The sequence below is a fragment of the Lactuca saligna genome, chromosome 6 (genome assembly GCF_052625555.1).
Source record: "Lactuca saligna cultivar CGN05327 chromosome 6, ASM5262555v1, whole genome shotgun sequence".
In the NCBI taxonomy this organism is placed as follows: domain Eukaryota; kingdom Viridiplantae; phylum Streptophyta; class Magnoliopsida; order Asterales; family Asteraceae; genus Lactuca; species Lactuca saligna.
Genome location: NC_136422.1, coordinates 37474703 through 37496070, shown reverse-complemented (window position 1 = coordinate 37496070; position 21368 = coordinate 37474703).

The window sequence follows — 21368 nt, the reverse complement described above, 5'->3', positions numbered from 1 at the left end:
AGCGATAGACTTTACAACCGGTGGCTCGAACATATTTAACTTTTCCAAAAGTTTCGATAATAATGTACAATGTAATTATTTTTATGATGTGACAACAAACAAAATAACGAATGGTCTATGTGATTTGGGGTAATGAGGAGGATTAGTCGATAACATTTTCTTTTAATCGACTAATTTAACCAATTTTATATATTCTTTTAAGAAAATAGTTGTGTTTAATGAAATTTTTGAAAATGACCATATAGTCCGAGAATGTGTACATTCTGAACCTAGATTTCTAAACGGGTCACTGATTAAATTGATTTAACTCCTAGTCACACACATACACACGCACACAATATATATATATATATATATATATATATATATATATATATATATATATATATATATATATATATATATATATATATACTAGCTATAGACCCGCGCAAAGCAGCGGCGAAAAATAGTTTCTCATTCGCCAATAAGTTCTATACGGAAACATGTTAGATTTCACGTAACATAAAACATATGCATATTGTTATTGATCGGTTTTACGGCAACAAATAAATGTAACCCTCGCAATACAAAATAAACTAAATATTTTGGTGTGTAGTGTACGTTTATAATTCTTCATTTTAGAAATCAGGACACATCCATACGAAGTGACTTGCTTATACCTTTATTAGTATTGATAAAGTTAATAAAAGGGAGAATCAAAGTTAATCTTAACAACCCGGTTTGCTTGATACAGATAAGTCTAAACGGATATATAATATCTAAAGTTTTAAACCGAAAAATAATAAAATTAATACAACCATATTTCATGGAACATGAATAACAAATGGAATATTAATTTTCTATTAGTCATAAATCATACATAGATATTTTTTTCTTAATATTAAACAAAGTATTTGATTTTACAACTGATTGGTCAATTTCGATTAGAGGGCATAAACAATAAATAAAGCTTAAAAAAATTACAAATAAAATGGCCTATATAATGGATTATTTGTTTTATTTTAATTGGATAAGAGATCAGATCAAATTTTTGGAAGAGATAAGATTTCAAAGGTAATCAGATTAAAATTTAATATTATTTTATTCATTATTAGTTGTACTTTATGCTTAAAGAGTTGAACGTCTTAAAAAATAATATTATTTTATTGGATCTATTTAAAGAAATAGTAGGATTTCTTTTATAAGTTAGTAAAGATATATATATATATATATATATATGGAAAACGTAGATTACAAAATAATGATGTAAGCGGAAAAACATTTAACAATTAAATGATTATGGTACATGGAACCTAAACAGGATTTTTGTCTTTCACATAAAGACAACATACTGAACTATCAAACTACAAAACTTAATGAAATCTGAATTCATGAAGGAAGATCAAATACATCTTGATTTGTTATGGTAAATAAACATAAACCTTTCTTCAAAGTTATTGGAAGCGAGCACGAGAAATCTCGTGCTTCTCATGAGTCATACCTAACTCTAACTAGAAGACTTGAAGAGAAAGGAGAGGGAAGCTCAAAATATCAGCCTTTGCTTCTAAGAATGAAGTAGACAAAATAAGGAGGCTAGTGAGGTGTTTATATAGTTGAATGAAACATGGGGCCAAAGATGGATTTTTTGGGATAAAGCCTAGATTAATTAATATAATATTTCGGTTGTCTTATCTCCTTATCCAAGCTCCTTGGGTGAAAATTCTAGGCTTACCCTAGCTAATTTTCGTCCACCCCATCCCATGATGTTCTAGAGTCTTCATGTTTCAACTTTCAATAAATAACCAAACAATCTCTGCACTTTTAATTAATCTAATTAATCCTAAAATGAATTTTAATTAATTTCTGATTAATTCTTAATTAAATATTACTATTTATAATTAATATATTATTTCCATAATATATTAATAAATTTATTTATTTATATTTATTAATCGTATAATAAACTAATAAATCAGACTATCTCTCTAAAAGTCATCATATTCAATTACTAGGTTTAAGAGCAACCTAAAACGACTTCGCTAATTCAAGTATATATTAATTCAATTATTGTCTTAGACACCTAATCCATCAGTCTCCCACTTGGATAAGTCTATAACTGCAATTACCGATATAACTTCTATATTAGACAACAAAGAGTGCTTCCATAGTAACTACCGAACTCTGAACTAAACAGATAGTGGTCCTAAGATAAGTGATCAAATATTTCTCCGTTCTTCTAGATATCGTACAAACATGAGATATGGATTAAAATTAATCTCATTGTCCAAGTTTTGTTTCCTGATTTCCCGATTTGTGATGATGACATAAAACTTTAAATTGACCACATCAATTGAGTCATGGCTGGGCTCACCACTATAACTCAACACCAAATCACCGAGGGGCCCAAAGATATCACTTTTCTTGTTGGGGAAAAAGGAACAAATAAACTTTCACTTATATGCTTGTATCCTTTACTTATCATATCATACATGACACTGAATTTTATAACATCATGTTACTGACGCCTTTTTGCAACACCAATGCACACCCGACTTGTAAATTACAACTCATATATCTCTGTTTTAAGAATATACGATATTATCGTCGCACAATTACTAGTGATATAATCCATGAAGTAATTCTGTGAGCGTAGGTTTATCCAATACTTAAAACTCCATTTCTAAGTACTCATGAATGTTGTAGCAATGCAATTGCAATGTCTAACCTCCATAGACAATCTACAATCCAATTCATGACAATCTTAATTCACTACTTACTTCCAAAAGTATGAGCGGTTGTGGAATTTGAATAATTAAATTATTTGGGAAGTAAAACATGTAAAATGAAACACAAAAATAAATAATTGACAAAGGAAGTAAACAAACTCATAAATAATATCTATTATTTAATCACCAACAATTAATTACATTTATTTTGTTACAAGAGTATTAGCTCTCCCTGAAAAGGAGTTAATCCACCCGCACCTTCCAGTACGGCTACCTTGTTACAACTTCACTCCAGTTACTAGACCTGCCTTCGGTATCCCCCTCCTTACGGTTAAGGTAACCACTTCGGGCATAGCCAGCTCCCATGTAACATATACGTTTTGAAATTGTGTTTTGTAAATGTTAAAAGTAAATACTATTATGAAATATTATGTGATATTGAGTATTAAGTTCTAACAGATAGTTTTACTAGAAATGAAGTAAAACTATGTTTAGAATCACTCGGAAAATATTGGAAGTCTTATGAGATTCCAATTAAAAGTCAAATATCGAAATTTAACAAAAATATAAAATTTGAAATAAGTAACTTTTATTATTGAAGGTTGTAAAGAATATCGTTATAAACATTCAGGGAAAAACCTCAACGAAATCCATTGTGTTTGTTTAAGTCGTAGGATTTGTTAAACCGAGAATTTTCATAGAAAGGACGTTAAAATTTGACTTCCTCTGAGGAAATTACGATTTTTCTAAGTTTCGGAGTAACAGTAAACAGCTAAAAACTCGAAATAAATATCGAGCGATATTTAGCCAACACAACCTAAACGAGAATCGAAGGTCTCGTCAATAGTAGTACAACGGTAAAAATACAGACGAATACAGATATCGGATGAAGAAGTTATGAATTTTTAACGGATTTTCCTATCCCGGATTGTTAAAAATAATAATATTAAAAATAAAGTCAAAATTAACCAATGAAGTCTAAACAAAAGTTGTAGAGCATAATTTTACCTACGTGTGCATATAAAGAACGTCAAAAACGGAACTCGTATGCGAAAGTTATGAATTTCGGAAGTTTTTGGCTCAAAAACCGAGAAATCCTTGAAAACTGAGAATAATCGCGTGGACCTTATCCGGCCACGTCACCTCACATGCGAAGATGCCCGGTGACTGACACGTGTCACACTCTCCTCGCTCCGAATTCGTGATCCAATAGCCTTCTGACGCGTGCTGTCACACCCCGAAACCAAAGGCGGAAACGTTCCGGGGTGGACTCCATGTTGAGTATCAAATCCAATGTACATAGTACGCAAGTAAACAACCAATACATTACATATGAATAATTACATTTGTTTGAAAGCATAGTGTTACAAAGGTTATACATATATCATATGAACAAAAGTAGAGACGAGTCTTTTGTACGATCCGTCTTCTCCAAAAGATCGCGGGTACCTGTCTAGTATGGACCTGAGAATACAAGCAGTTTGAAAATCAGCATAAAGTTAGTGAGTTCATAAGATGTTTGTTTTCTGAAATGTAAAAGTTTCCTTTGGTTTTCCGAAAAGATCGTTATCCAAGAAAATCCTATATTTTCTTATATGTAAAGTTTGATTAACTGATTTATTACACAATTCTGGTTATGTACAATTGTTATCCCAGGAAAATCCTATATTTTCCTAAAAGTAAGTTTAGTTATTGAATCCCAATGTAATGTTTGATTTCCTTTCATACTTGTTATATTAGCTAGGTATTCTGATATCCTAATTGTATTACACTTGAATGTACCTAGATGCGTGCCTTCGTATTCGTATTTCTATTCTTAATCATATTCATATTTATATTTTATATTTGTATTCGTATTTATATTTGTAGTCCTATTCGTATTTGTATTCGCATTCGTATTCGTATTCCTACTCCTAATCCTAATCCTATTCGTATTCGCAGACGTATTCATAACCCTATTCCTACTTCTAATACTATTCGTATTCGTATTCGTATTCGTATTTGTATTCGCATTCGTAGTCGCAGTCGTATTTGTATCCCTATTCCTATTCCTAATACTATTCGTATTCGTATTTGTATTTGTATTCATATTCGCATTCGTATCCGTATTCCTACTCCGAATCCTATTCTTATTCGTATTCGTATTCGCATTTGTATTCGTATTCCTACTCCTAATCCTAATCCTATTCGTATTCGTATTCGTATTTGCATTCGTATTCGCATTATTACTTTAGTATTCCTATTCGTTCGATTCCTAGTTATACTTTCGTATTTGTATTCGTATTAGTTCTACTTGATGATTAGTATGAATTATTCGTAGATTATGAAATATAATTTAGATTGTAACATTTTATCAAGAAATCTATGATTAGTCTGAAAGTTAACTTCGTAATTCGAACTATTTGATAAACATAATTTTCGATATTAAAACATATAGAATAAAAACATTTGAACTGAAAATAATAAGTTTGAGTACAAGATTACCTTGTACTTTTGCTTATATTCCCCCCCCCCCCCCCTTTAAAAACAGTGAAAACATTTGAAAAAAAGTAGGGGTATGAACTCACCGGTTGAGGAACGCGTCGGTTTGGATCCTAAACGTCAGTTCTGGGTTGCAAACGCACGATATTCCTATGTTTTATGAAAAGATACACATTTGTTTCTAATTAAGACTTGAATAATTTAGTTTTTAGGGACAAACACTTCTAATCGCGAAAACACTCCATTACAAGCGTTTGGAGGGACCCGGGTGGCATTTAAGGACACATATGGCTTGGATATGGAGTTTACTCTTCAAGAGTAAACTCATACTAGAGTTTTCGGCCATAAGTCCCATTCCCCATGAGTTTACGGCCCTAAACTTATGGTAGGGTCTTTTATGGTGCAAAATGGCTTTGAATCAATTGGATAAATTAGTTAGGATCACATCTAGGGCATTGGAATGGATTTATCACACATATGGACCATTTATTGGAGTTTACGATAGTAAACTTGGAGTTTACAGCCGTAAACTCCCCCTCACACTAAATCCTTATTGTTTTGGTGGTCCTTAATTAATCACATGTGATTTCAAGCTATTTTGCAAGTCTAGGGATAAAATTTGGGCACCATTTGACATAGTTTTAGGAGTTTACGGCCCAAGACTCCCACTTATGGCCGTGAACTCCTTAGGGAGGTGTTTTCCTTGAGTTTTAGGCACCTAATTCGTTTGTGGTTGATTCTAGAACTTATTCCAAGGCTATTGGTGTGTTTAAATGGCAATTTAACACCTTAAAAGGAGTTTACTCTCCATGATAATGATTTTACGGCCCAAGCATGTTCTTGGGCAGTAAACTCATGTTTACTTCTCTAAATTGATGTTCAAGGTGTTCCAAGTCCAATTTCGTAATTCTATAAGTCATATCTAAGCCTCAATGGTGTTTTGGAAGGGTTTTTGGGCTCTAAAACCCATTTTATGTGAGTTCACGGCCTAGGACTGTTCTAGGGCCGTAAACTCATGAATATGGTCCTATTTCATGATTTAAACTCGAAAATGAAGGCTAAAGATATTATACTAGGAGCTAGGATGGTTACCTTGAAGATTTGGGGCTTGAATTCAATGATTTTTGGACTTAAAGTGTGGATTTGAGGAGAGAGGTTAGAGAGAGAGTGAAAAGGCTCCAAATGAAGCTTAAACCACTTTATATATGGTTCGGGTTTGGGACACGGTGGAATTCTACCCGATATCGACGTTAAACGGGGCTTTTGGTCGCACCCGATTAAGTTGTCGTAACCCGGCGGGACCAATTTTATAAATTTTTAAATTAATAATTTGGGCCGTTTACATGAGTTTCTAGGGAGTTTGGAAACTCATGAGATTATAATAAACATATAAATTTAAATAACTTAGCCCAAAAACGAAAACGGAACGAATTGCTAAAGACGGGTTTTACGGGCGAAACGGGTTACAGCGCTGGAAAAACTTCGGGTTGTCACATTATCCCCCCGTTAGAGGGAATTTCATCCTGAAATTCGAAATTTAGATACAAATTATGGATTCGGAAAGAAATACAGATACTTCTACTTTGTTGGATTTCCGCGCTCTCAAGTGAATTCGAGTTCTAGTGTGGCTTTCTGGCGAATCTTCGCTGTTAGGATATGACTTTGTTTCGTACGTTTGGTCTTTCGATCTATGGTTTCGATTGGTTCTACCATGGGGTTCAGACTTTCGTTGATTTCAGTCTTATCGAAGGAATTTCTAGGTTTTCATCGGGTAGATACTTCTTAAGGACAGAGACGCGGGATACCAGATTGATGCTACTAATTCCTGAGGGTAGTCGGAGTTTGTAGGCTACGGAATCAATCCTAATGAGGATTTTCGAAAAATTCTATGTACCTTGGGATACGCATTTCAGAATGTAACACATCATCTTTCTCATTGTTGGCTACCTTGATGGAGGACGTTTCGATTACTAATTGAGGACTATGTTTATGAAGATGTTCGAATGAATAGCTAACAGATTATCTTTTAGTACTAGAATTGAAAAGGATTGCAAGCATAAGGGTTGTCGAAGAGGAATATACCAGTGGCAATGGCTGAAACTAAGTTTATTGTCATAGATTATAAGAGTTTAACCAGGGGGAAGGTTGAGATGGATAGATTTTTCAGAACAAAGGAATTCAGCACGATTGAGATTCAATTAATCCATGCCAATGAATGCTTCAAAGCTCTATCTATGAGAAGTAGCTGGCTCTCTGAAATTTGTAGAACGGAGGAGAGTATGACGGCGGAGAGTTGTTGTTCCTTGGGCTAGGTCCTTTCTTTGGAGATATTTTGATTTAAAAAGATCAGGAAGGACAGGATGGTAAGTCCCCTATATTGAATCAAGAGATATGAAACAAGGGATATCTCTTTTTAAGGGATATCTCTTTTTGACAGACATAGAATTCTACTAAGCGATAAAGCATGAATGAATTATCAAAATAGATAAATTATCGCTAAAGGAATGATTAAGGAGCAACGCTGGGATGAGGATTTCTATAACGGATTTGGCTCGAGAAATACTCCCATAGTATTTCTTGTCTCGCTGCAACGACAACTCATTGTTTGGGTATTGGGTAAGTTTTAGGCATGTCGCACACCACAGTCACTCCCAAGCACATGTTGGCCATGTCTCGAATGAATATAGTTGGCCAGGCTATATTCATCCTAGACACGAATACATAACTACCCAGGTTTAACCGCAGCGTACAACACCCATTTACTTATGTTTTGTTCTACTTGTAGTTATGGATCTCGACGGTTAGGTATACTTGTATACTTTTGAAAATACTTATATTTTGAAGTATACTTTTAGTTCAGAGCACTTAGGCCCGTTAGTGTTTATAGTCTTATACCATGTAAGGTTTGGTATACTAGTTCACTATAAACAAGGGCTTTGATACCAATCTGTCACACCCCGAAACCAGAGGCGGAAACGTTCCGGGGTGGACTCCACGTTGAGTATCAAATCCAATGTACATAGTAAGCAAGTAAACAACCAATACATTACATATGAATAATTACATTTGTTTGAAAACAAAGTGTTAGAAAGTTTATACATATATCATATGAACAAAAGTAGAGACGAGTCTTTTGTACGATCCGTCTTCTCCAAAAGATCGCGGGTACCTGTCTAGTATGGACATGAGAATACAAGTAGTTTGAAAATCAGCATAAAGCTGGTGAGTTCATAAGATGTTTGTTTTCTGAAATGTACAAGTTTCCTTTGGTTTTCCGAAAAGATTGTTATCCAAGAAAATCCTATATTTTCTTATACGTAAAGTTTGATTAACTGGTTTATTACACAATTCTGGTTTTGTACAACTGTTATCCCAGGAAAATCCTATATTTTCCTAAAAGTAAGTTTAGTTATTGAATCCCAATGTAATGTTTGATTTCCTTTCATACTTGTTATATTAGCTAGGTATTATGATATCCTAATTGTATTACACTTGAATGTACCTAGATGCGTGCATTCGTATTCGTATTTCTATTCTTAATCATATTCATATTTATATTTTATATTTGTATTCGTATTTATATTTGTAGTCCTATTCGTATTCGTATTCGCATTCGTATTTGTATTCCTATTCCTAATCCTAATCCTATTCGTATTCGTATTCGCAGTCGTATTCATATCCCTATTCATACTCCTAATACTATTTGTATTCGTATTCGTATTTGTATTCGCATTCGTATTCGTATTCGCAGTCGTATTCGTATCCCTATTCCTACTCCTAATACTATTCGTATTCATATTCGTATTTGTATTCATATTCGCATTCGTATTCGTATTCCTACTCCTAATCCTATTCTTATTCGTATTCATATTCGCATTCGTATTCGTACTCCTACTCCTAATCCTAATCCTATTCGTATTCGTATTCATATTCGCATTCGTATTCGCATTATTACTTTAGTATTCCTATTCGTCCTATTCCTAGTTATACTTTCGTATTCGTATTCGTATTAGTTCTACTTGATGATTAGTATGAATTATTCGTAGATTATGAAATATAATTTAGATTGTAACATTTTATCAAGAAATCTATGATTAGTGTGAAAGTTAACTTCGTAATTCGAACTATTTGATAAACACAGTTTTCAATATTAAAACATACATAATAAAAACATTTAAACTGAAAATAATAAGTTTGAGTACAAGATTTCCTTGTACTTTTGCTTGTATTCCCCCCCCCCCCCCTGAAAACAGTAAAAACATTTGAAAAAAAGTAGGGTTATGAACTCACTGGTTGAGGAACGCGTCGGTTTGGATCCTAAACGTCAGTTCTGGGTTGCAAACGCACGAGATTCCTATGTTTTATGGAAAGATACACATTTGTTTCTAATTAAGACTTGAATAATTTAGTTTTTAGGGACGAACACTTCTAATCGCGAAAACACTCCATTACAAGTGTTTGGAGGGACCCGGGTAGCATTTAAGGACACATATGGCTTGGATACGGAGTTTACTCTTCAAGAGTAAACTCATACTAGAGTTTTCGGCCCTAAGTCCCATTCCCCATGATTTTACGGCCCTAAACTCATGGTAGGGTGTTTTATGGTGCAAAATGGATTTGAATCAATTGGATAAATTAGCTAGGATCACATCTAGGGCATTGGAATGGATTATCACACATATGGACCATTTATTGGAGTTTACGGCAGTAAACTTCGAGTTTACAACCGTAAACTCCCCCTCACACTAAATCCTTGTTGTTTTGGTGGTCCTTAATTAATCACATGTGATTTCAAGCTATTTTGCAAGTCTAGGGATAAAATTTGGGCACCATTTGACATAGTTTTAGGAGTTTACGGCCCAAGACTCCCACTTATGGTCGTGAACTCCTTAGGGGGGTGTTTTCCTTGAGTTTTAGGCACCTAATTCGTTTGTGGTTGACTCTAGAACTTATTCCAAGGCTATTGGTGTGTTTAAATGGCAATTTAACACCTTAGAAGGAGTTTACTCTCCATGATAATGAGTTTACGGCCCAAGCATGTTCTTGGGAAGTAAACTCATTTTTACTCCTCTAAATTGATGTTCAAGGTGTTCCAAGTCCAATTCCATAATTCTATAAGTCATATTTAAGCCTCAATGGTGTTTTGGAAGGGTTTTTGGGCTCTAAAACCCATTTTATGTGAGTTCACGGCCTAGGACTGTTCTAGGGCCGTAAACTCATGAATATGGTCCTATTTCATGATTTAAACACGAAAATGAAGGCTAAAGACATTATACTAGGAGCTAGGATGGTTACCTTGAAGATTTGGGGCTTGAATTCAATGATTTTTGGACTTAAAGTGTGGATTTGAGGAGAGAGGTTAGAGAGAGAGTGAAAAGGCTTCAAATGAAGCTTAAACCACTTTATATATGGTTCTGTTTTGGGACACGGTGGAATTCTACCTGATACCTGATGGGTTTTGGTCATAAGACATCCTATGTGCTCATACAAACCCTAATGCTTGGATCTAGGTTTCTCTATTATACATGCTTTGAATCCAAGACTATAAACTCTAATTCTAGCATACAAGTAATCATATTAATATGTAATTAGGTTTAAGATCATACCTTGATTGTTATGTAGCAATAACAATCCCAATTCCTCCTTGAATTGACTTTGGAAGGCTTAGAGTCACAAGTGTCACTCCTCTAATGGTTCACAAACACCATAAGCAAGAGGATGAAGAGGAGAGAGGTTGGAGGCTTCCAAAAACGTGTGTAAACCCTTCCAAGAACATTAGCCCCGTTTTTGAGCCTTAAGGGGTCTTTATATAGTTGGGCTATTAGGGTTATCTAACAAGGAAACCCTAATTTGGATGCTTAAGCCCTAAGCAACCCATAGACTCCTTTTATCAAGCCCATGGACGATTTCCTTATGGGTTTCCCATTAGAATTCGTCCATCCCTTAATATAAGGCAATCCATGGCCCAAATTGCAATTATCTTATAATTACAATTCCAGTCCCTTAAGTTTAATTAATTTCTTTTAGTCACAAAACTAATTACCAATTAATTATTGACTAATATTAATTAAACAATATGATTTCTCCTTTAATATATTATTCCCATAATAGATTAATAAATCATATTTAATCCTTACTCTCCATAATTCATCCTATCAAGTTGCTTTGGTGAAGGCAACCCAAAAGGACCATGCACCATCGGGTCAAGTACATACCAAAATAGTTATGGACTTAGACACTAATCCAACAGTCTCCCACTTGGATAAGTCTAACAACTATTCTGCGTATGACTTCAGATCCCGATCTGCAATCGTAGCTTTCCAAAGTCGCTGTCAACTCTGATCATATCAGATATGCGTGTCCTTAGATAAGGGATCATATATTCCTCCATTCTAGATATCGTATGAGATATGATTTTTAATCATTCTCTTTGTACTACTTCTCGATTTCTGATTTATGACGACAGACTAACTGAACAAATCAAATTAGTCCTAGCTCGGCCGAGCATTTACATATGTCATCACTAAACCATCGAGGGGCCCAAAGATATCGCTTTTATTCTTTGAATAAAAGGAACGGATAAACTTTGATACAATGCTTGCTTGCACTCACTAACCAAATCACACACAACAATATGTTTTATAACACCAAGTTACTAGTGCGTTTACATATTATCAATGTGCAACCGATTAGCAAGATACAACTCACACATCTCGGTTTCAAGAATATAAGATGTTATCGTCTCACTAATCACTCGAAATAGTGATCCAAGTGAGCGTGGGTTTAATCCAATGCTCAAATCATATTCATAAGCACTCATGAACGTTGCAGCAAACATTTGCTTATGTCTAATACTCTTTTAGACAATCCACACACCAATTCACGAAAATCTTCATTCATATCTACTTCCAACATATGAACGACTGTGGCCCGTTTGAATAATTCGATTATTCTTAATAAACTCAATTATTCTGGAAGTCAAAACATGCAAGGTGAAACACAAGAATAATACTAATCCCATATGGCCTCAAACCTTTGAGTATAAACAAAACACGTTTTATTTATCACCATATCGATTACTCATTATTTGTTGTTTCGGGTAATCAACTTCTTACTTAATTTCCAACACTTGTCCCATGCTCCTAGCATGCACACAATGTTTACCTATGGTTCTTACTTTTGTGAAATAGACAAATTGAACACATTTCCAATCATTCTCATTTTACAACTCCAAATCCATTTTCTTAAGTGTAAGAATATCAAATTCTTGTTACTTATAGAATATACTAGATTCTAACACTTTATGCAACGATCCTTTTGTAATGTTACTGCACCAAAGTCTCAAAGACTATTGCCAATGATATTACAAAGTCCTCTATCGGAGATTGTTACAAGACAATTCCTTAGATATGATGTCTCTCACTCAAAGTACATTCCTTTGAACATCCTTTTGCATAAAAGTTTCTAATCTAGACATAGATTTTCAATATTTACTTCCTAATATGGACACACTTCCATAATTTCCATATGACAACTCATTCTTAATAGAATCTTATCTATTCTTAATTATGTCGATATTGTCCATCCAATATGGAAACATTTCCATAATTTCCAATACTATACTTCCAACTACTCACAAGCGACCAATCCTCGTCAAACTTTGGATTGTCCTTTGATAGTTGTTTAATTATTTTAGTCAAAACCGATTCTAGTCCCTTTTCCCTCTAAATGCGCTAGACATTTGGAAAAAAAAATTAGAATGGTCAAACATTAAAGCATTTGCAATCCATCCTATACCCGAAGCGTATGGGACACGACGCACAATGTTTTATTTTCTATGTTCTCAAAGTTCGAATTGTGAAGAGGAATGCCGTAATCATAATCGAAACTTTAAGAACACACTATGTACCCTTGACTAAGTTTATTAACATTTCACAACCTAATCCTTTAGATTTGAAATGAAGCATAATATTCTCTCCCTTAATTATAGCAAAACAACCTTTCAACTCTTACAACTTTGCAAAGTATGACTCTTGTTTTCTATAATTAATATTGCCAACTTGCAAAACTTTCCATAATAATCATACAATCATAACTTTTATGCTCCCACTATCATGATGATTATTATAAAACATAACACTTATGCTCCCACTAGCTTCGACATATTTCATAAACATCTTAACTTTAAGAAAAACAACACTTATTGAATTTCTTCAGTTCATGTTTCTAATACTTAGTGCTTTGATAATCTTTTATCAAGGCTTCTTGAACTTATACACCTTTGCCTTCGATAGTTCATATGTGTGTCTTAACAATTAAGACTAATTGCCAAACCTCACAATTCAAATTATGGAAAGGGATGCCGTAACCATGATCAAATTTGAGAATGCAATTTTACAATCACTATCTTCTTAAAATCTTTCTTAGTGAAAGCATTTTCTCACGATCATTTTCATGAAGGAGGAAATCTTATGACACTTAGATTTAAATGGTGTATGTGTTCCTATCCATGTGAATTTGTTAAAAACCAAAGTTTACGACAAATTCAAACTCATATTGATCGAACTTTCTTAATCTTGATTTCTTGCCTTATGGTAGCACAACTGCCCACCATGTCTTCCAAGTAGTTAAGCACCTCACCTTTTCCTATCAATGTACTTTCCATTGATCAAGGTCCTTGCCTTTTATGCATTCAAATGAGAACTCATAGGACTCACATGCATAATTAACTCGATTGGATTGGCACAGAAACAAAATAATGTCTTCACGATAGGTTGTAAACCTCAACTCGTGTGCTAGTGATGATCGATAAGGTTTATTTCATTTGTTCTTGAAACTTTTCAAGACTATTAAGACTCCCACTGACTCCTTGACATATGCGATTCTCTTATCAAAACATTTCTTGACAAACAAATATTCAAGAGTTAGTGTAGCTTTTATCAAAACAAAACACTTCATAAATTGGTCCTAGTCGATCTTTGTCTTATTCAAGACATCACAACTTTCCACATTTGATGAATGTTATAAACCTTTAATACTTTTCACTCATTGTCACAATCTTGACTTTAAGACTTGTTTTGGAACGAAGCATGATTGACTTCTTGATTTGACCATTTCATCAATCTTTCATTCCTCTTCTTGGACATACAATTGTACCAAGACTCACTTAGAGGATCAATTGAGATATGGTTCTTAATCATCAAGACCTATCATAAAGCATAAAAGCTACTCTCCCTTCTTCTTAGAATGGAGAAACTCTTATCTTTCTGCCTACTTGATTCTTCTTATTCGTTTTGCTATTGATCTAAACCCTTTAATCAATTCAAAATTACACTTAATCTTATAAGCATAATCATATTTACTAAACCTTTAGTAAATCATGACGAATGTCTTTGTTACTCTTATGGTGGACTTTGATCAACACGCAACTTTGTGTACTCGATCTCCTAGTCTTTCACTTGACACTTTGTCAATGAATTAGTCTAATTTCCAAAATACGAAATTTCTCATTCATCGTGCAACCAAGTTGCATGATTCCAAGTTTCGGTCCAATTGAAACTTGGGCGATGAGAAACTCTCCCTATTTGGTAAATTCTTGACATTTCCATAAATAACATAACTAAGAATCATATCCATTTGTTGTAGAAATATGCAAACATCAATTTTCATAACGATTTCATTGCAAGGAAGTAAACAAATAAATAAGTCAAACCAAAATTTATTTTATTTATTAAAAGCAGCGGCAAAACATTTGTCCTTACAATGCAAAATCTATTGAAAACTATGTAAAAAGAAAATTTCTAACAACTCTATCATAACTATCTAAGCTCAAAATCCAATCTTCAAGTCCATGAGATCGAGATCCATCTCTTGTGATTAGATTCATCTTGCTCTCTTATCAAGCTTCCTTTCTTTTCACCGATCCTTCAAAACATTCAAATGCAATCTTATCACATCATGTATTAAGAATCAATGAATAGGAACTTAATGGAGTTAGATAGTGGATTCTTACCTAAAGCGTAGTCATACTTTTGACTCTCCCATCTCTTAGATCTCTTAGGTAAATAGGGCAACTTCGTCTCCAATGCCCCTTCTCTTGGCAATAAAAGCAAATTGACTCTTTTGGAACAACACATGGAACTACTTCGGACATCGCCTTTCTCTTATGATCAAAATTTTCGATCATTGCATGTCTTTCATTGCCATTGTCTATATCTATAGAGGTCTCGAAGGTAGATTCACCAATCAACTTTGCTTTTCTATTGCGCCAAACCATTGCTGATTCAGTAGCAATAAGCATATAGGTGAGATCTATAAGGGTCACATCGCGGTTCATCATATAGTACTCTCTTACGAACTCACTATATGAGTTAGGAAGTGACTGAAGAACCCAATCAACAGCCATCGCTTCACTGACAACGGATCTCATCATTCTTAATCTATCAATGTGCGACTTCATCCCTAAGGCGTGTGCACACACCGACTTGCCCTCTTTATGTTTACTTGCCAAAAGGGCTTGAGTGATATTGAACCTTTCAATTTTACAATCTTGTGGGTTAGGGAGAATAATTAGAGGAGGAGGAGGAAGTGAAGCATGATTTCTTGTTCCTCGATCGAATCGTGGAATATCATCTTCATGTGGAATGCTTGTTCCACGGGATTTGAGAAGACCATAGTTGTCGAACTTTGACATCGGGAGAAAAACGAATTCAAGTTAGTTGATTGATTGAGTCCTTGGTAAATCACCCAAATGAAATTCCAAGGCTAGGACCCAACACAATATCCTACAACTCGGGAGAGGGATGCCGTAACCCAAATTGCAGAACATTTGAAGGTAAGTGAATGACGATTCACTAATTTCCACCATGAAAAACGAAAAAGAAATTTAAGTTTTAAATCTATGAAAACTCCTAGATCCTTTGAGATTCATTGAACATTTCAATGGCATGTTTAAATCTCGATATGCCCCTCTTGTTTGTGACTGGGATGCCGAGGATCACAAATCGGGTGTGAATAACCATGCAAACTACATGGTGCCCTCACATGTTACAATCACCTATTCGATGTGCCGGTAAACCACACACGCTCCACCGAACTATGACAAACATTGAGTCACCCTTTGCTACCTTTGCTTAGAACCATTTAGTGTGCCGGTAAACCACACACGCTCCACTAACGTCTTCGCAAGGGCACAAAGTGTAATTTCATGGAATTGCATCAATTCACTTTTGCCTAAGTAACTAAGATTGGGAATTTGAAAAACATTTAGTTACTTTGTATTTCATTATACTTATAATGGAAGGTTTCGTCCTATCTTACCCGTTCGGCTAACGACCCTCCACTAGTCAAGAGTGCGGTGGGTAAGAGTGGATACCCATTCAATCGCCATTTTATAGGCAATTTCCTTAAACACCCCTTATAGACCAGCTTCGTGAATGAGGCCTACTAACGGTAAGACTGACTTTTACTCATACATATATATATAATGTTAGACTTTCAATGTTATATATAGTATAGGGTGTATTTTATACTTCTAAAATACTATATGGTTAACTTTTAACAATTACACTTTTAATTCAATTAAAAGGTTAACCTAAACCTTTATGGATTTATTAAATCTCTTTTAATTATACTTCTTAATTAATTAATAAAACCATAAGGGTGTGATTTGAACTTTTCAAAACATTACTAGGGTTTTAGAACTTAACATTTCTAATTAAACCTTTAATCAACTTTTAAATTCCAAAACTTGAGGGCAAGTTTTGAAACCTTTTTCAAAACATTAGGGTTTTAACTATTTAAATTTCAAAACTCCAAAACTTTTGGGTTCAAATTTAAACTATAAAACCTAAAGGGGAAAGTATGAAACCTTTCATAACAACAAGGATCAAATAACAAATAATCTAAACTAACATTTAGTTGCATAATTATCCATATTTTATTTGTTTAATGATTTCTTGCAAAACAATTTATCAATTTACTCAAAATAATTAATCAATTATCTTATAAGGAAACAATTATCTTGTTAATTGATAATTATCTTTAATTAGATCAAGAATATAGTCATATATATCATAAAATCGGATTTATATTGATCTAACATGATAAGGTAACTATCCATATGCAAAAACAGCAATAAATCCCGAGATAAGCATTATCTGACGAGTTGACTCGTCGAGTCAGGCATGGACTCGTCGAGTCTGCATGGACTCGGCGAGTTCAGCCATGGACTCGGCGAGTCCAGCCTCCACAATCCAAAAAATCGAATTTTTCAGTTATACAATGCATCAATACAATTGAAACCAAGCTAGGCTCTGATACCACTGATGGGTTTTGGTCATAAGACATCCTATGTGCTCATACAAACCCTAATGCTTGGATCTAGGTTTCTCTATTGTACATGCTTTGAATCCAAGACTATAAACTCTAATTCTAGCATACAAGTAATCATATTAATATGTAATTAGGTTTAAGATCATACCTTGATTGTTATGTAGCAATAACAATCCCAATTCCTCCTTGAATTGACTTTGGAAGGCTTAGAGTCACAAGTGTCACTCCTCTAATGGTTCACAAACACCATAAGCAAGAGGATGAAGAGGAGAGAGGTTGGAGGCTTCCAAAAACGTGTGTAAACCCTTCCAAGAACATTAGCCCCGTTTTTTAGCCTTAAGGGGTCTTTATATAGTTGGGCTATTAGGGTTATCTAACAAGGAAACCCTAATTTGGATGCTTAAGCCCTAAGCAACCCATAGACTCCTTTTATCAAGCCCATGGACGATTTCCTTATGGGTTTCCCATTAGAATTCGTCCATCCCTTAATATAAGGCAATCCATAGCCCAAATTCCAATTATCTTATAATTACAATTCCAGTCCCTTAAGTTTAATTAATTTCTTTTAGTCACAAAACTAATTACCAATTAATTATTGACTAATATTAATTAAACAATATGATTTCTCCTTTAATATATTATTCCCATAATAGATTAATAAATCATATTTAATCCTTACTCTCCATAATTCATCCTATCAAGTTGCTTTGGTGAAGGCAACCCAAAAGGACCATGCACCATCGGGTCAAGTACATACCAAAATAGTTATGGATTTAGACACTAATCCAACAATACCGACGTTAAACGGGGCTTTTGGTCGCACCCGATTAAGTTGTCGTAACCCGGCGGGACAAACTTTATAAAATTTTAAATTAATAATTTGGGCCGTTTACGTGAGTTTCTAGGGAGTTTGGACACTCATGAGATTATAATAAACATATAAATTTAAATAACTTAGCCCAAAAACGAAAACGGAACAAATTGCTAAAGACAGGTTTTACGGGCGGAAAGGGTTACGATGCTGGAAAAACTTCGGGTTGTCACACGTGCCATCTTTGTGTCAAGTCCAAAACGTGCCACCTGCCCCTTCCTCTCGCTTCGGATCCGAGGCTCGCACCTATATAAAGGGTGCGAGACCTCCCGGCTAATTTTTAGAGATTGGCACTTTTTCACCTCTAAACTCGATTTCAAGCAACTTTTAATCCCCCGAAGCGTCGGGATCATACCAAACATCTTAAATACGTTCCGAAGTGCCCGAATACCCCGAAAAATTTATCTTTTCGGTTTTGAAGCTCAACCCTCGCAAGGCTCGGTTTTCAATAAAGCTCCCGGTTTTCAACCAAGAAAGTTATTTATTATAACGATGTGTTGCATAAATTACTATTTTAACCCCCCGATTAATTCACGGTGAGTTCAATATATAGGAACAATTGTATGTTATGTGTTATATGTGTTATATGCCTTTCTGTTGTTATTATTTCTGCTATTTATGATAGCAAAGTTGTACCTTTGGCCATGTGATCAGTGAAAGAACTTATATTCACAGTGGTATTGGTATGTAGCCTCTGTCCGTGTAGAGCATATCTCGCAAGAGAATGACTTCTACCCCTATGACATTGGCAAAAGGTTGGATAGAGCTAAAAGCATGAAATCTACCAAAATGTTTAATCAAAAATTGTATGTCTTCTATGTCATTTGGGCTGAAGTCTTATTGATGTATATCAAGTATGGAAATTGTTGTATCCCATTGATTGTATATCTTTGAATCAAATCATTGATTGATATGGAAAGCTTATCACATGATTCACATTTGCCTTTATTGTTCCTTGTTCCTCTTTGTTTCTTCCATATTAACGTGTGTGTGTGTGTGTATATATATATATATATATATATATATATATATATATACACATATGGCATAACGTTATATTGTATTTATTATTGAACCCACTAAGCGACACCGCTTACCCCTCTTAATGTTTAACAAATTGCAGGAGATAAGTAACCAATATAGTCATATACTTTTGGAAGGTTTAGAATAGTTATAATATTACTTTTGTAATTAGGGATCATGTATGTATAAAAGTATAGTATCTTGGGTAGTTGTGTAATGGGAAAATGACGTATAGACCCTATAATGTATTTAGGGCTTACCCATTTAGCCACCTAACTTATTTTGTGGCTTAATAAGGTAATGAATTACTCTTTTTCGGGTCGATTAAGTCCTTATTTCAATTATGAAGGGGTTAGCCAGTCATTTTTAGTCCACCTCCTTCTACTAACACCACATCGGATGCTGACTGTGACTTTCGTCTAATGTCATGTCATTAATTAGTCGTTTCCTTCTTACTGTCGGTATATTCTTTATAAAAGAGCCCTTTTACCTCCACTGTTCAGCACTTCATCGATAAACCCTTTTTTGTGAGCTGCTTTTGAATCCTCAAGCATGGAACCTGAATTCTTACAAGTAGATGTCCACTTCCAAGGAATGTTCCCCAGAAACCCCATACGCTACACCGGTGGAATTACTCAAAGGTTTTCGGACATCGATTTCGCAGGAATGGACAAGGATGGGTGTGTTGCGTTCATCGAAAGGTTCACTGGGGAAAAGTGTGAGAAGCTCTATTACTGTCAACCTGATATTGATTTTCCAAAAGGTTTGACTCTAATTTGCAATGACCCCGATTATTACGACTTTATAGCAATTACATATGAATGTGGTGTTATACTTCCTATGTATGTAGACCATTTTGGGAATAGTAACATACAGGAATGATTGGATGAACATAGAGACGAGTTTGTTGGTAACGTACAGGAAGAAGTACTTGATGGTGCAAGACTGGTTAAGGAAGTTGCAACAGGGCATCGGGATGTGGGTGACATTCACGATGAGGAAGAGAATGGCGACGATGATGACGACGAGGATGAGGATGTCGATGACGATGAGGATGACCATAAGAAGCCTCATTTTTTTTTTATAAAGGATAATGAGATTCAAGTAGACATGGGTAAGAAAGCAGGTGTAGGTGAGTCTTTCGAAGAAGACATGGGTGACAATGAAGATGTTTATCCCGAATTGCCAAATATTTTCAATGATAAGCTCAATTGGAAGGAGCAGGAACCTGTTTTAGGTATGAGGTTTGAGAGTCCTAAGCAATTGAAACACATGCTTTGTAACTATGTTGTCGCAAATGGTTATCAATTATGTTTTGTTAAGAATGATACTAGACGATTACTTGTCAAATGTTGTGATGGAAAATGTACTTTTAGGCTTTGGGGTTCTTGGATGAGTGATGATAAGTCTTTCCAGATAAAGTCTCTTATCGGTGAGCATAATTGTGCAAAAAATATTCAAATTCGGATCAATTGTGACTTACAAATGGATAGGGACCCACTTTAAGCACCAATTTTGTAACAATCAAAAGATGAGCGTCTGATTTCTTAGAGAGGAGGTAAAAACCGCTTTTGGGATTAATGTGAGTATGAGTCAGTGTAGGAGAGTCAAGAAGTATGCATTGAATCTAGCTGAAGGCACAATAGCTGAAAATTATGCAAGAATATGGTCATATGGTGAGGAGGTAAAAGCCATTTTCGGATCAATTGTAACCCAATGTTGTTCTTTTGCAAATTTGAACAAATCGAAGTCTTTGGTTCCGATTTGTTGTTGCACCTCAAGCCAGTTGTAAATACCGTTGAATTTGTTGCACCGTTTAGTTATTTGACTCCATTTGTTGCTTAACATATCATTATTACGATACGGTTTTTTCTTCAACATAGCGTGGAATTTTTCATGCACCGCCCCGTAATAAGCACCTTTCTTCATTCCATTTCCGCAGAGTTCGTCTT